This window comes from Pundamilia nyererei, unplaced genomic scaffold, assembly GCF_000239375.1.
Source record: "Pundamilia nyererei isolate P.nyererei 1_Seehausen unplaced genomic scaffold, PunNye1.0 scaffold00041, whole genome shotgun sequence".
Taxonomy (NCBI): domain Eukaryota; kingdom Metazoa; phylum Chordata; class Actinopteri; order Cichliformes; family Cichlidae; genus Pundamilia; species Pundamilia nyererei.
Window position 1 is genome coordinate 1,246,309 of NW_005187442.1, and position 13,480 is coordinate 1,259,788.

Consider the following 13,480-nt stretch of genomic DNA (forward strand, 5'->3'; position numbering starts at 1 on the left):
TTGTTCTAATTTGCAGTAAATATGTAAGTCAATGAAAAAAAAATACACAATGTTATTTTTTGGCATGAATTTGTAGATAGAATGTCTATGATGTCTATGCATTACAAATATGTCTATTGTGTATTAATATATGCTAATAAACACATCTTCTCCAGTATTAATAACAGTCAAAACTGTAGTAATATAAAATGTAACAATTTAATTTTAATAATATGTACTCGCTTAAAAAGTACGATTTTCAAAAACTTGCTATTTAGACAAAAGACTGAAATATACATGTCACACCTGGCCATAAGTAAAAAGCACACTGCTAATATAATTACATAATTTATTTATCTTTGATTTACGCTCATGTTTCTTTTCCACACCATATGTTACACAAAATCACGAGACTCATCATTTTTGTCATCACTGTATTGAATTGTTGTTCTCCACTGTACATGTCACACTTAATACAATGTTTCAGGTTTTAAAACGGCTCTGAGATTATTATATTATATTATCTAAATTTGCGTTTTGGAACCCTGAATTCTGTAACAGATTTGTTAGATCCATACATCACTGGTGACCAATCAGTTCAGTGTATTATAGCTGGATATTTTGATGTTAGTATCAATAACTATTCTTCACATGATGGTAATTTTCAATCCAAGCATCAATCCGGCAGGTCTCACTAAACTTCCCACTAAACTACTGAACTGTCGTTATGTTACAGCTCCAGACCCAAACATCAGCACTTGCTGCTTCAGGCTTCTAACACTTTTCTATCTTATATTACTAAACAGCTTTCTTTCTCACTTTTCTACTTGTGTTTCATTTCAACAAAAGTTATTTTTTTAGTTTATGTCACATCTGTAGACCTTTGTGATGGCCATTCAGTATATTGAAGTGCTTCTATAATCCTAGTTCTAAACAAATTAATCTTTAGAATAGATGGACATTATTTTTTTTGTTTCCTAAGTTAATTTCAGCCCTATTAGGTGTTTGTTATTTTTCTTGCAGGTAGTGTGAGCTATTAGGAAATAACCTCAGTTTACAAATTGTTTATGTTTTTATGTTTTCTTGTAGGGATTAAGCATAATCTGGACAGTTCTATTAGAATGGAACACTGCACTTACACAAATAAAACTAAACTTTTGGCTCAGCCCACAGTGTCTCGCACCTAATTGGGAAGCCATCTGAAAATGAACCACATTCATTATACAAATGTCAGTGCCTGCTGGTGGAGTGTAGGAAGAAGAGAGAGCTGGGAGGAGGTGTGGAGGGGCTGCGAATCAAGCTGACAGTCTGCTAATGAGATATCATCAAGAAAAAAGGTTCCTCGGTCCACTTAAGAGGCACAGTTTTACATAGCAGTTGGGTGTATAATACAACACACAAGACATTAGTGTGTTATCGTGCAGATTTTTGGAATTATAAAACATTTCCATCCCCACATGTTCCCTCACCATGCGTTCCTGTCAAAGATGTTCAGCTTCCTGCCTTTGTTAAAAGAAGTCCACACGAGCACTTGAACAAAATGCTCTTTTGCCACTAAAATCACAAATGTTTAAGGTTTACATGCTGTGGATGAGATATAGTTGTGTTAGCAGAAGGTGAGGGCATTTCTAATGTTTATTTAAGTTTTGAAAAAAAAGAATACATCTATCAGGAAAAATATTTTACTCATTATAGAAACAACAAATTGTGGTATGGCAGGATTGGTTCTTGGCAGATGACTTTCTTAGTCCTGCAAGTCACAGTTAATTAAGCTTTGGAGTGCTGTGGGTAGATTTTGTGACATTTGGTTCTCTCCACTTATTTTTTTTAAAAAAAAATTTCTTTTCTAGACTATGCTTAGCTAACCAACGTGATATTTAATATGCAAGCCTGTGATGTCATATGAAATGAACAAGGCAAAACAACACAATGAAAAAGCATTATTAAAAGCTTTAACCCCTCCACCCCCTTTTGTATTAGTTTGCTGCTAAAAGTAGGAAATTTAAAAAAAAAAAAAAAAAAACCAAGACCTTATTTATCTAAGAAATAAGATCCTGGAAAATTAACGCCATCACTTTCGCCAACAGCAGCATGGTCAGCAGATCTACTGTCAAAATTTCCAGTTGGCCTCACAAATTGTGGCTGTGGAATTGATTTCCTTTGCTTCCTGTGCCAGGGAGGTGACTCACTCCAAATATGACACAGTGTAGACACACAACAATGAAGCTAAACAGAGATCAATACAAAAAAAAAAGATGGACAGTATTTGGAACTATTTCTGTCTGTGTGAAACACACTAATCTAAATTTGTGACTGGATCTAAGGATTATCATAAATAGCATGATATTTGTCATGGAATCCTGTGACAAAAAAAAATAATTGATGGTTTTGGTGGCGTTGAAATTTCTGGAAATTTTCATTAAATTTAATTACACGAAAGCTATTACCACTCCTTCAAAATATCCTGTTTGTCAAAGTCTTCTCCAAATCACCAACATCATAATTCTCACTGCCTGAAAAAAAATGAGTGCAGACACAACATATGTGGTTTGTGAACTATGCGCAACTGAAAACAAATAGCCAAATAATTGAAACATGCTTTGATTTTCAGTTTCTATGAAACAGATTCCTTTAGGGTATGCTTGCCATGAAAACCAAAATTATAATGGTGCATTATATTTGTGCTCTGCTTTCAGTTTGTCAGATGTCTCAGACAAGTGAGTGCAGTCTGAATAAAAAGCACGCTGCCTCAAAGAGCAGATGGTACTGAGACACAGTCTCTCTCTCTCATTCTCTCTGTGAGCCATCAGTGTATTTAGCAGTCATTGTATACATGATTAGTTCATGTACATCACAGCTTTCTGGCTGGGGCTTCTTGTGTATCTTTCTTCGACACACGCAGTGGGTGGAAGCTATTCTCAGCAAACAGGTGCCATCATGTGGCATCAGGTGTCCTTCCAAGAGGTTACACGGGGAGGAGAGGGTGGTTTGTCCTAGATATGCAGTTAGTTAGATCAGAGGCGCTCTCGGAGGGCACTCTGAGTTTGGTAGCCAGCAGGGACACCACCACTGTCCCTGACAGCCGGGACAGTGGTGGTGTAAATCTGGGATAACCTGATTTGCTCATGGAATCAGGTTAGTTATATGGGCTCTCACTCCTATGTTATGTTAAACAGGTCATTCATGGCTCACACATGAATAGGATTTTTGTTGCTTTTGCATTCAGGCTTAGTAAATAAAAGCCATGTCTGTCTAATCACTCGGTGTGACCACCATTGATAAAGCAAGGAGAAATCAACTACAAATTAACACGGGCACATTTACCGTACTGGACTGGTGTCAAAAATCTTTCCATTGTTTGGTTTCTATAGCAACCAAAGCCACTGGACATGAATCACTGAAACTGGAGACAGGAACAGGGGATCACTTTATCTACCTAATTGATGAGCTACATGTGATTACTGAAAAATAAGAGAAACCAAGCAGCTTGAAAAGATCTGACTCCCATCTATGCTAACTGATTCACTTCTGCTGTGTTTCACAGCAAGGCAACGCTTCATTGTGTCTAAGAAGAAAAAGCTTCCTTGTAAAAGAAAAACGAGTACAGCTGACCATCTGGCAGGAAGGACCTTTCAGCTGATGCACAGCTTTTTGTCTGCTTTTTCCTTTTACCTTCCTCTATTTTAACCTAATAGGGGCATAATGTTACTAAATTGTTCATGTGGCTCTTTGAAATTAGTTTACAATTGATTATATTTAGATAGATCAACAATGTTTTGTACATTTTAGATGCTATTTTTAATTGAGGTGCTGAATAAAGAAAATGATATTTGTGCTCTCCCTACTAGGAAAAACATGAGACTATCCAAGATCCACCATAGATGCATAAGTGCATACACACTTATGCCAACACACAGAAGCAGTGTCTAAAAAACGTAGTAAATCCTTGCTGCTTCCAAGTAGCAGCCAGGTGCTGCTAATCAAATGCATTTGATTAACTGATCATCAGCAAGTGTGAGCTCCTCTGTAAAAGTAGACGTTTTGGCAGTTTGCTTGTCTGGAGCGTTCAGCTGCATGTTAGCTCAATGCCAAGCAGGAAAGATGTCAGCACTGATCTGAGAGATGCAGTCAATCTGAGATGGGTTATAAGATTATTTCCACCAAATTTGAAGTAGTGAGTAAAATTATTCATAAGTGGAAAACATTCAAGAGCAAATTTACCCCAAAGTCCGTTTGTATACTGCTCATAGAAACTGTAAAGCACCCAAGACCACAAAACCTCTGGAGTTTGTGGAGATGTTTGGCCATAATCCACATTACCACATTTGGAGAAAAGAAAGAGGTGTATGTTTGGACAAGTAATGAAAACATGTGCAAGTTTTGCATAGTATTGTTGCTCTTTACCACATTTTTAGACCTGGTAAGAACTGGATATTTTTTTTGGTACATCCTGAAATGCAAAACCTTAGAACTGACTGAGGGTGTACTTTCTTTTGGCCCTGACTGTATCTGTCATTGTATTCTTATTCTTACTTGAAATTGGAATACATTTGAATGCTCAAACAAATAGTGCACAGTGCAGCAAGAAAATGTCACAGGGTACGTTTCGTCAAATTAATAGCCATTTGTAGCCCAGTCTAATGATATGAATATGATTGATTCAATTGACAAATGATAACCAGGAAAAATTAGAAAGCAGTTTTTCTCGTTTTCTTTAATTGTCAAGGACAGGAAATTAGGGTGTATAAATGTCTGTGGTATCATGAGTGTAAATAGTGTTTGTTGGTCTAGTCACACAAGAGAGATGTACCCAGAGACAAGAATGACAACAGCTTGTTCTGGTCATGAATGTCAAATTGTGACAGGAACAGATACATTTGCATAAACAGGGTACAAATGAGAAAGGATGAAAATAATCTGATCACTGCATAATATAAAATCCAGAGAGCATTTAGATTGCAAGCATTTAACTTTGATGTAACAGATGGGTGTGAAGTTGTATATCTAGCAAATATAAGTTTTTTTTAAATGCACATATCAGTGTGTTGTTTTACTTCCATTACCACTGATATCACTAGCACTGATAATCATCCTATTTTAAATACTGTTAATCTGAGAGTAAGAGTGACATGTAAAATTAACGTGTCGCGATTTAGTTTCACTTCCCCTGTGGCATCACTGTGTTCATTCTAATGAGCTGTTTTCCCATGTGTTTCCACTTCCCCCTGATCATCATGCCTCCATGTTTCAAGGTTTTTCTATGTTAAAGGTTTGTTTCATTTATTTTTTCCCAGTTTAGTTCTAGTTAGTTTTGCCTCAGTGTGCATGTGCCTTGTGTCTTGTACCTTTTTCCCAGCCAGAAATAAACGTCTCACCTTTTGTTAAATTATAATTTTCTTCTAAGTGTCTGTGTTTGGGTCCTCTTCCTCCCTCCACACGGTCTGCCAGTGCAAACTGTGACACAGTGATAACAGACCTTGACCTCAAAGTTCATTGCAAATAGGTAAGAAGTGGAAAATATAGGTTTGCAAAAATGTAAATTTGTGTAAATCATCTTGTCCCAGTACTAAGCACACAAAACCTCAGAGGTCCTTGTTGTGTGATTAATTGATTGGACTCTTTGTTCATGTAAAATTTGGTTCTCTGGCATTGGGATTTAATCTGATTTGTATAAATAGGTGTGGTTATGAGGTTATTTCCTCAGAATATGAAGTCCATCATTCTGTATTGAGTAAAAATATTCACTGGTGGAAAACATTTAAGAGCAAATTAACCGGATTGTTTAATGCTAATAGAAACTGTAAAGCACCCAAGAACTACATTGCAGAGTCTACGGGCCTCAGTTAGCATATTAAATGTTCAGGACAGTAAAATTAGAAAAAGACTAAACAAGCATGACTTGTTTACAACAGTTATGGAGAAAGCCTCTTTTCTCTAAAAAAAAAAGAAAAGAAAATGGCAGCACAGCTGAGGTTTGTAAGATTACACCTGAACAAACCAAAAACGTCTGGAAAAAGTCCTCTGGACAAGTGAGACGAAGTGGAGATGTTTGTCCAAAATGCATATCGCCACATTTGGCAAAAACAAAATGCATCATATGGTGAGTGTTATGGAGCCACAGCCAAGGCTACATACAGCCTTGCAGTCACTCAGCTGACCATGAACTCCTCAGGATACCAAAGTATTCTAAAGTCAAATGTCAGGTCGTCTGTCCAACAGAAAAAGTTTAGCCCAAATCGGACCATGCAAGAGGATAATGATCCAAACCACAGGGTTAAAACTACAATACAATGGTTGGGGGAAAAAATCAAAGCATCGACATTCATGACCGTCAAATGCTGACAGGAACAGATGATTTGCATAAGCAGCGTACAATTGAGAAAGGATGAAAATGATGTAAACAATAAAATAATCACTGCATAACATATTACTGTTACAGCCATAAAATCCAGAAACTATTTGGATTACAAGCATTGAAATAAGATGTAACAGGTGGGCGTGAAGTTATTTCTAATATGCCCAGCAAATATAAGTTTTCCTAAAATACACAAGCTTTGCTTTCATTCATCATCACTGATATCACTAGCACTCATAATCATCCCATTTTAAATACACTGTTGATGTGAGAGTGAGAATGAGAGGTAATATTAACAATGATAACAGACCTTGACTTCATAGCTTAAGAAATGGAAAATTTACAAATCAGAAATTTACATTTGCAAAAAATGTAAATTTGTGTAAATCATCTTTTCCCAGAAATAAGCATCTGAAACCTCAGAGGTGCTTGTTGTGTGTTTGGTTGGACTCTTTGTTCTTGATAAATTTGGTTCTCTGGCTTTGGGATTTAATCTGATTTGTATAAGTGGGTGTGGGATGTGGAGTGTCTTCCACATCTTTTATTTCTTTGTACTGGGTGTAGAATTTAAGATGGAACCATTCTTCAACAGATTTAAGTTATTTGACATTCCTAAACCATCTACACACATGAAATAAGACTAGCATTATTACTATATTATTATTATTATTATTATTGGTTCATTTTCAACCAGGTTTTAATTTCAATGAGATTTGGAAATCATGCTGTAAGATGCCTTGTGGGAAAGAATGTCCTAATTAAGAGAGACAGACAAAGACAAACACACAAGTGCACAAAGGCAATAAGTTTTATCTCAATGAAACTGTGATAAACATATTAGCTGAATTAAAAAAACAAAAAAAAACCAAGAAATACATACACACTGCCAAAGAACATTTGTTTAATATACATGTTTTTGGCACATTTACTTGTATACCTATTTTGTAATAGTGTCATATGCTGTAATTGGTTAAATAATGGTTAAATAATGAAATGACTTTTCAGTGGTAAATCATTCACCAGTGATTTATCCGTTCCAGACAGTGGAACTGAGTGTCAGGTAGCACATTATATGCATAAAAAAGTGTTAGTACTATGTATATCAACATGTATTATTATATAATATATAATATATACTATATATATAATATATATTATTAACATTATTATCCCCCCCAAAAAAAATAAAAAATAAAAACTGCTAATAGTATTTTTAACCTGGAAGGTCAAAATTAAATGGCTAATACACTGGTAAGTGTTTATTAACTGCTTCATTTATATACCATAATGTACTATTATGCAGTTTCTTTATGTGTGTTGCCTACATCCTGTACCTGTAGCACTGAAAACAGTGCTACAGGTACAGGACAAACCAGGCTTTCACTTCAACACTGTTCTCACTTTTTATCATGCCCAAAAGCTTGTTTTGAAGCTTACTGAATCTGCTACCTGATGGTTTTCTTCTTCATGGTTAAGCCAACTAAAGGCCAGTTAGCCAACCAGGTGTTAGGTGTAACACCTATCTACATGTTAGTCTCAGATTAACATCAGGGGTTCAAAACCATTTTCTGATAAGAGCAGAGCCAAAATTTTCACTTAGAAAAAAATACTAAAGTCATATGAATGTTTAATAACTGAAGTTTTATCTGACATAAATACTGAACCTCTGAAAAGATGCTCTTTTGCTCCCTTTGTTATGAGATCTGTTTGAAACCTGACACAAGGCAGCCAGGCTGAGACCATAATAAAAGAAAGGGGATCTAATATCAGTCATTACCTCGTGAAAACACAAAAATGCACACCTTTATCTGTGTTCAGAAGCAGTCGTGACTATTCATTCATAAACTCTTGGATCCGGTGTGGCAGCATAGTGCATAGTGAAAAATGTTCCATGTGATATCAACAGTTGCTTTTACACAACAAAGAAACACATGAAAGAGAAGAGCATGTGTGTGGGTAAGGAGTGGGGCAGAGTGTGGGACATTGTCCCTGCAACAATCGTGAATGTCTGAATAATTCATCACCCTAATCAATGATTAAATGTCTGCTGGGTGTTACGCCTTACACTATGACACAGGTGACTGTATGCTAAAGGAATAAACAGTGAGTCAAACACTTAGAAAATACGGAGTAAAGCTGGGAGGGAATGGATGCTACTGAAGCATCTGGTCTGATCCATAATAGTCTTTCCCTGTGCCTTGTTTGTTTTGAAGATTTGCTCCATTTCTCAACTTTTTATTTTACTAATCACTGCTGTGTAGACAAAATTTAATTGTATTTTTATGGTAAAAGCTTACATGATGTTGGTAATACCTTGCGTCTAAAGAGTCTTTTCGAATAACACCAAAGTGATGATCTTGATGTTATCAGAAGCAGCAATCCTGGTTTATTCAGAATAATAAGGAAGGACTAAAAACAATAAAGCAAAACAAATTTGCTTTTTCACCAATGGGAAGGGCTTTATATGAGTGGCTTAGTCACCGCTGATAGGTTGAAAATGAAAAAACAATAAAAAGCCTTTTGTGGGATAAGGCTGGCATATCTTTTTCTAGATGTTTGGTTTTTAGCTTAGGGAATTGGTTAATTCCCTGAGGCAAATATGCATACAAATATATATGAGGCTATAATGACTCAGCCAATCTATTCACACTGGAATGACTCAGTCATCTATAAAACATGTAAAATAAGGCACTGTCATGGTTTGTGGTTTGCATTTTAGCAAGTGGTTTTTGAGATCTTGTTAAAATTGATAGAATTACAAATGCAGAAAAGTACCATCAGATTATGATCCACCATGCAATACCACCTGAAAAGTATCATGACATTGATCCCAAACACATTGTTAAAGATCCCAGGTGGTCCAAAATACTGATTTTCAAGCTCATTAGAATCCTACAGACCTTATATTTGCACCATGTGCTATATTTTCATGTATGTTTGCACATTTTTCAATAAATTACTGCACTAAATTCCCCTCTTCCTGGCAAAATATAAAGAAATGTGGCTGAGTTTTGGACAGTACTATATATGAAGTCAGCAGTCTGCAAAACGTTTTCAAGTACTGAAGGTGCGAAAAAAGTATAACTGTTGGAAATGTATCATTGAAAGTCTTAGCGTCACTGTAAAAAGATGACTTCAGCTGCATTATGGGAAGAAAAAGCCTCATTCGTTTTTGAGAACTTGCATTTGCAGACTAGTCTGTTGGGGGATATTAAACAGATAGATCCGGAACAGGGATGTTAAAAGAGAGGCGAGACCGAGCGTGAGGAGAGGTTAACAGTGCAGAGAGGATTGAGAAACAATAGACTGGGCTAATGAGTCATGTGGCTGGCTTTACTGGTGCTGAGGCATTTCCGAGCCACACGCTACTCTCTGTCATTGTAGGGGCACGCTCGTATGTGATGTGTTGATTTTTTTTGCCTTTGTTGGTAGCTTTTTTTTGTTTGCCAGACTAGCAGTGAATAACAGAAAGCTACAAAAACCTCAAAAAGGAAATGGATAAATGGAATAATAAGGTATAAATCTGAAGCTTCGTGTACAAATAATGACGCCCCTAAACGCACAATTTCAAATGGGATAATAGAAGAGCTGACTTTAGGTTTAATTAAGTTTAATTAAATCTGTTGTTCATTTATTCCCCAAGAGAGCATATTTAGAAAAGAAACATTTCTTGTATTGAAAACATTAAATATTCAGAAAATATTTCAGTTAGAATCATATGAACTTCAATTGATATTGTGCCTCCACAGTTATTATTCTATACTCTGCAGCTGTTGGTGAATTAAGCCACAGACAAGACTAGACAGTGTTAAGTAACAGCCAAAGGCCAAACCTGTTTAAGTACATAATCAAATTTGACATTGTGTTCCCTGGAGAGGTCTTTGACATCATCTTTTTTCTTTCAGATATTGAAGGATAAAAATAATGGTATTCAAACTTCAGACTGAAATAACCCATTTGTGCATGTTATCAGCTGTTGCACGGCCTCCCTCCCTCTTATAAACTCAAAATTGAAGACTCATCATCCATCGGTCTAAATGTTGTTCGTCACTAGAGCACCATAGGGGCTGATATTGTTTTGTATCCAGTCGGTAAGTACTGCTCTGGCACAAATCCAGAGTAGATCTTTAGGGGCACAAGGGAGTGCTGAGTCCATCTCTCTGGCCTGCAGCTCAGCAACTGCCTGTCTCGACTGCCTGGCAGCTTAGTAATGATGAATAAAATAGCACCACACCCTTTAATTCTATACACTGCACAAGGATGATAAATGGCCTGCACGTTTGGAGGCGGGAAAACCAAAGGATTAGATAGAGTTGGTTAAATGTTTCCTCGGGAAAGTTAGCCATGTTACAACAAAATGAGAATCAAAGAAGCGATTACAGTTGTAGTTTTTCATAATTTATTGTACATTTTTGTTTCTTCAATGATCTTTACGCAAACTAATAAACAGTACAACATTTCCATTTATACAAAATATAAACTATAAGGGGGAATTGTAACATCAACCCTTCCCATATGGTTTCACATACACTCATTTCCTGCACCTAACCGTTGGATGAAGGGAGCAAAGGTGTCAATCAAACCCTCATTGTAAAAGACCACAGCTCTTTAAAAATCACAAGGCAAAACTGACACATCGTGTGGCAACTTTTTTGCTACATACATCTCAATGACATTTCTAATAAAAAGACTGAAGAGCCATTTTTTTTTGTTTTGTTTTGTTTGTAAAACCAACTAAAGAGGTCATCTGGCTCATACTTTTTTCTCAAACCTCCTACTGCCAAACTTTAACAAACAAAACACATTGTGATATTGATTGCCAGGTCGATTAGAAGCCACAAAAAGAACCTCTGTACACTCAAGTGGTCCGCATTTCAATCGAGACACGTGACATGAAAACCCGCAGCCCTGAGCATCTCCAAAATGTGATGGCATGACTAAGGAAATGCAAGCCAAAAAGGGAAGCTGGATGCACCACTGTTCCTTTTGAATCCTGAAGGAAGTTGGATTGGTGATGATCTCCTGCTATAGGCTAAACCCCCCTTTTGTTAAAAGAAATGTCTTGACTTACATACTTTTTAGCATTACTTAAGGAGGACGTAGAAAGGTTGCAGAGCCCATCCATGTTAGTCTTGTGGTCTCTGAGAGAGGCTGGACTGCATGGGATAATGGGGTGGGAGGTGAGGAGGAGTGTTGAGGCAGAGAAGATGGGGGCTGTGGGCTCCGGGCTTCAACAGTAGCTTTGGAGGAGAAAGGCTGCCATGATGAAGGGGATCAAGAAAGTGAAGGTGCATGTGTGCAGTGAGACGCCCGCTCCAGTAGTGGAGGTGGAGTTGGTTGGACCGCCAAAGGTGTCTGTGGCCGTAGTAGTGGTAGCGTTGTAGGTGGAGTTCCCCCCTGCTGTCATAGCTGTGCTGTTGTTGCTGGCTGCCATTGCAGTCCAGGAGACCATCTGTTGGAGGAAGGAGAAGTAGAAAAAAAGAGGATGCAGAGTGAGAAATTTATTTTTCCAACAAATGTAAACTTCCCTCAGGCTTTTTGACGAACATTGAAATAAGGAAGTTAGATTCAAAAGGAAAAAAACTTTATGGCAAAATCAATTCATTAAAATGTAAGTCTGTGTTTACAAAATGTTTTCTTTTGCACCACTTTACTCTTCTTTACAACATAGCAGGATTGGTTAGTGACCAAGAAGAAAAGAGAGACCAAGGTTCTGTGCTTGAGTGTCATGTTTCCTATGGCAGACTGCATCTAAAAGAAACTTTAGATTCTTCCTCCACCTTTGCATAATGTAGACAGCAAGCAGCACCTGAATCATTAATCCACCCAAGCACACGCTCATTAAGAAGTAAAAAGTGAAAAAGGGGAAAACATACAAATAAAAAAGGACAATAGTTTAATGAGCCAAAGATACGCCACAAATTTGGAAGATGACTGACTCATGTTAATTTCCCAAGAGATCTCCATGTCTAGCCGGCTGTAATCCAGACTATCAGCCGCTTTATATAATGTCTTAAAACACGACTAAAGTTAAACAAACTACACAACTATTTTTTACCCCCATCAATGAATAAAAACACAATCCCCCAAGCCCTTAAAAAACACACTCCCACTACTCCCTGCTGACTAAAATCAATCCCACAGCTAAAATGCTGTTTAAATGTAACATAAAGATCATTTTACCTGTGTTGATAAACATATGGCGAGCAAAACCACTCCTAGCTGAACATTCGTCATTTTGCACATTTGTTTTTTCTTTGTAACCTGGCCAGATGGTTTACGATGCTCTCAGACGCTGCTTCTCTCTAATGTGGAGGCTGGATCAGACAGAGCTTTTTATACCAGCTGCAGGTCTGTGACGTTAAGGTCCCTAGCGGTGTGCTAGGGACAACGCTAGGGATAGTGTTTTAAAATTTAATATAATAACCTAAGGTAATTTGGCCAGAATAACGCAATAATGGCTCGTTTTAAGCTTATTATAAATACAGTATTTTTCGGAGAGGTGGGATTGGCGCGCATGCTCCGTCCCGATCCCGAGTTTGCCTACTTTGTGTGCCTGTGTAAAAACCTTGCTCAGCGGCTTGTTGAACATACTTCGCTTTTACCACCGCAGGGAACAAACTCTCTGAACACTTGAATAAACCTCCACACTTTTCCTGCATGTTGCCATGGTGACGGGCTGCTGATGGGGTCGGACTGCTGATTTGGGCTTTCCCAGATTTTTGATTATTGATATGTCTGTTGTGAGCTGAAGAATGTGGTGCTTTGTTCAGAATTTTACTGTTCCCGGAGAAAAAAGCGAAAAAAATTCAAACTGATAAATGAATAGTGTCCAACCTGTTGAGCAGTCGCTGCACGTTTGATAAAATAATTGTGGCAACAGCGACGCCTAGTGTTCAGGGTAAAAGCTTTCCCTCATAGAGGCCGTGTCAAAGCTTTCAGAAGAACTATTAAATATCTGGACTTCTCGAAATTTTGTTCTAATAGATAAAAAAAATCATCTATCTATTTATTGCATTTTTGTATTCATCTTGTATTAAGTTATAGACTATAAAATCAAATCCTTAACCCAGACCTATCCTCCTGTTGCTTCACAGTATATCTATCTATCTATCTATCTATCTATCTATCTATCTATCTATCTAT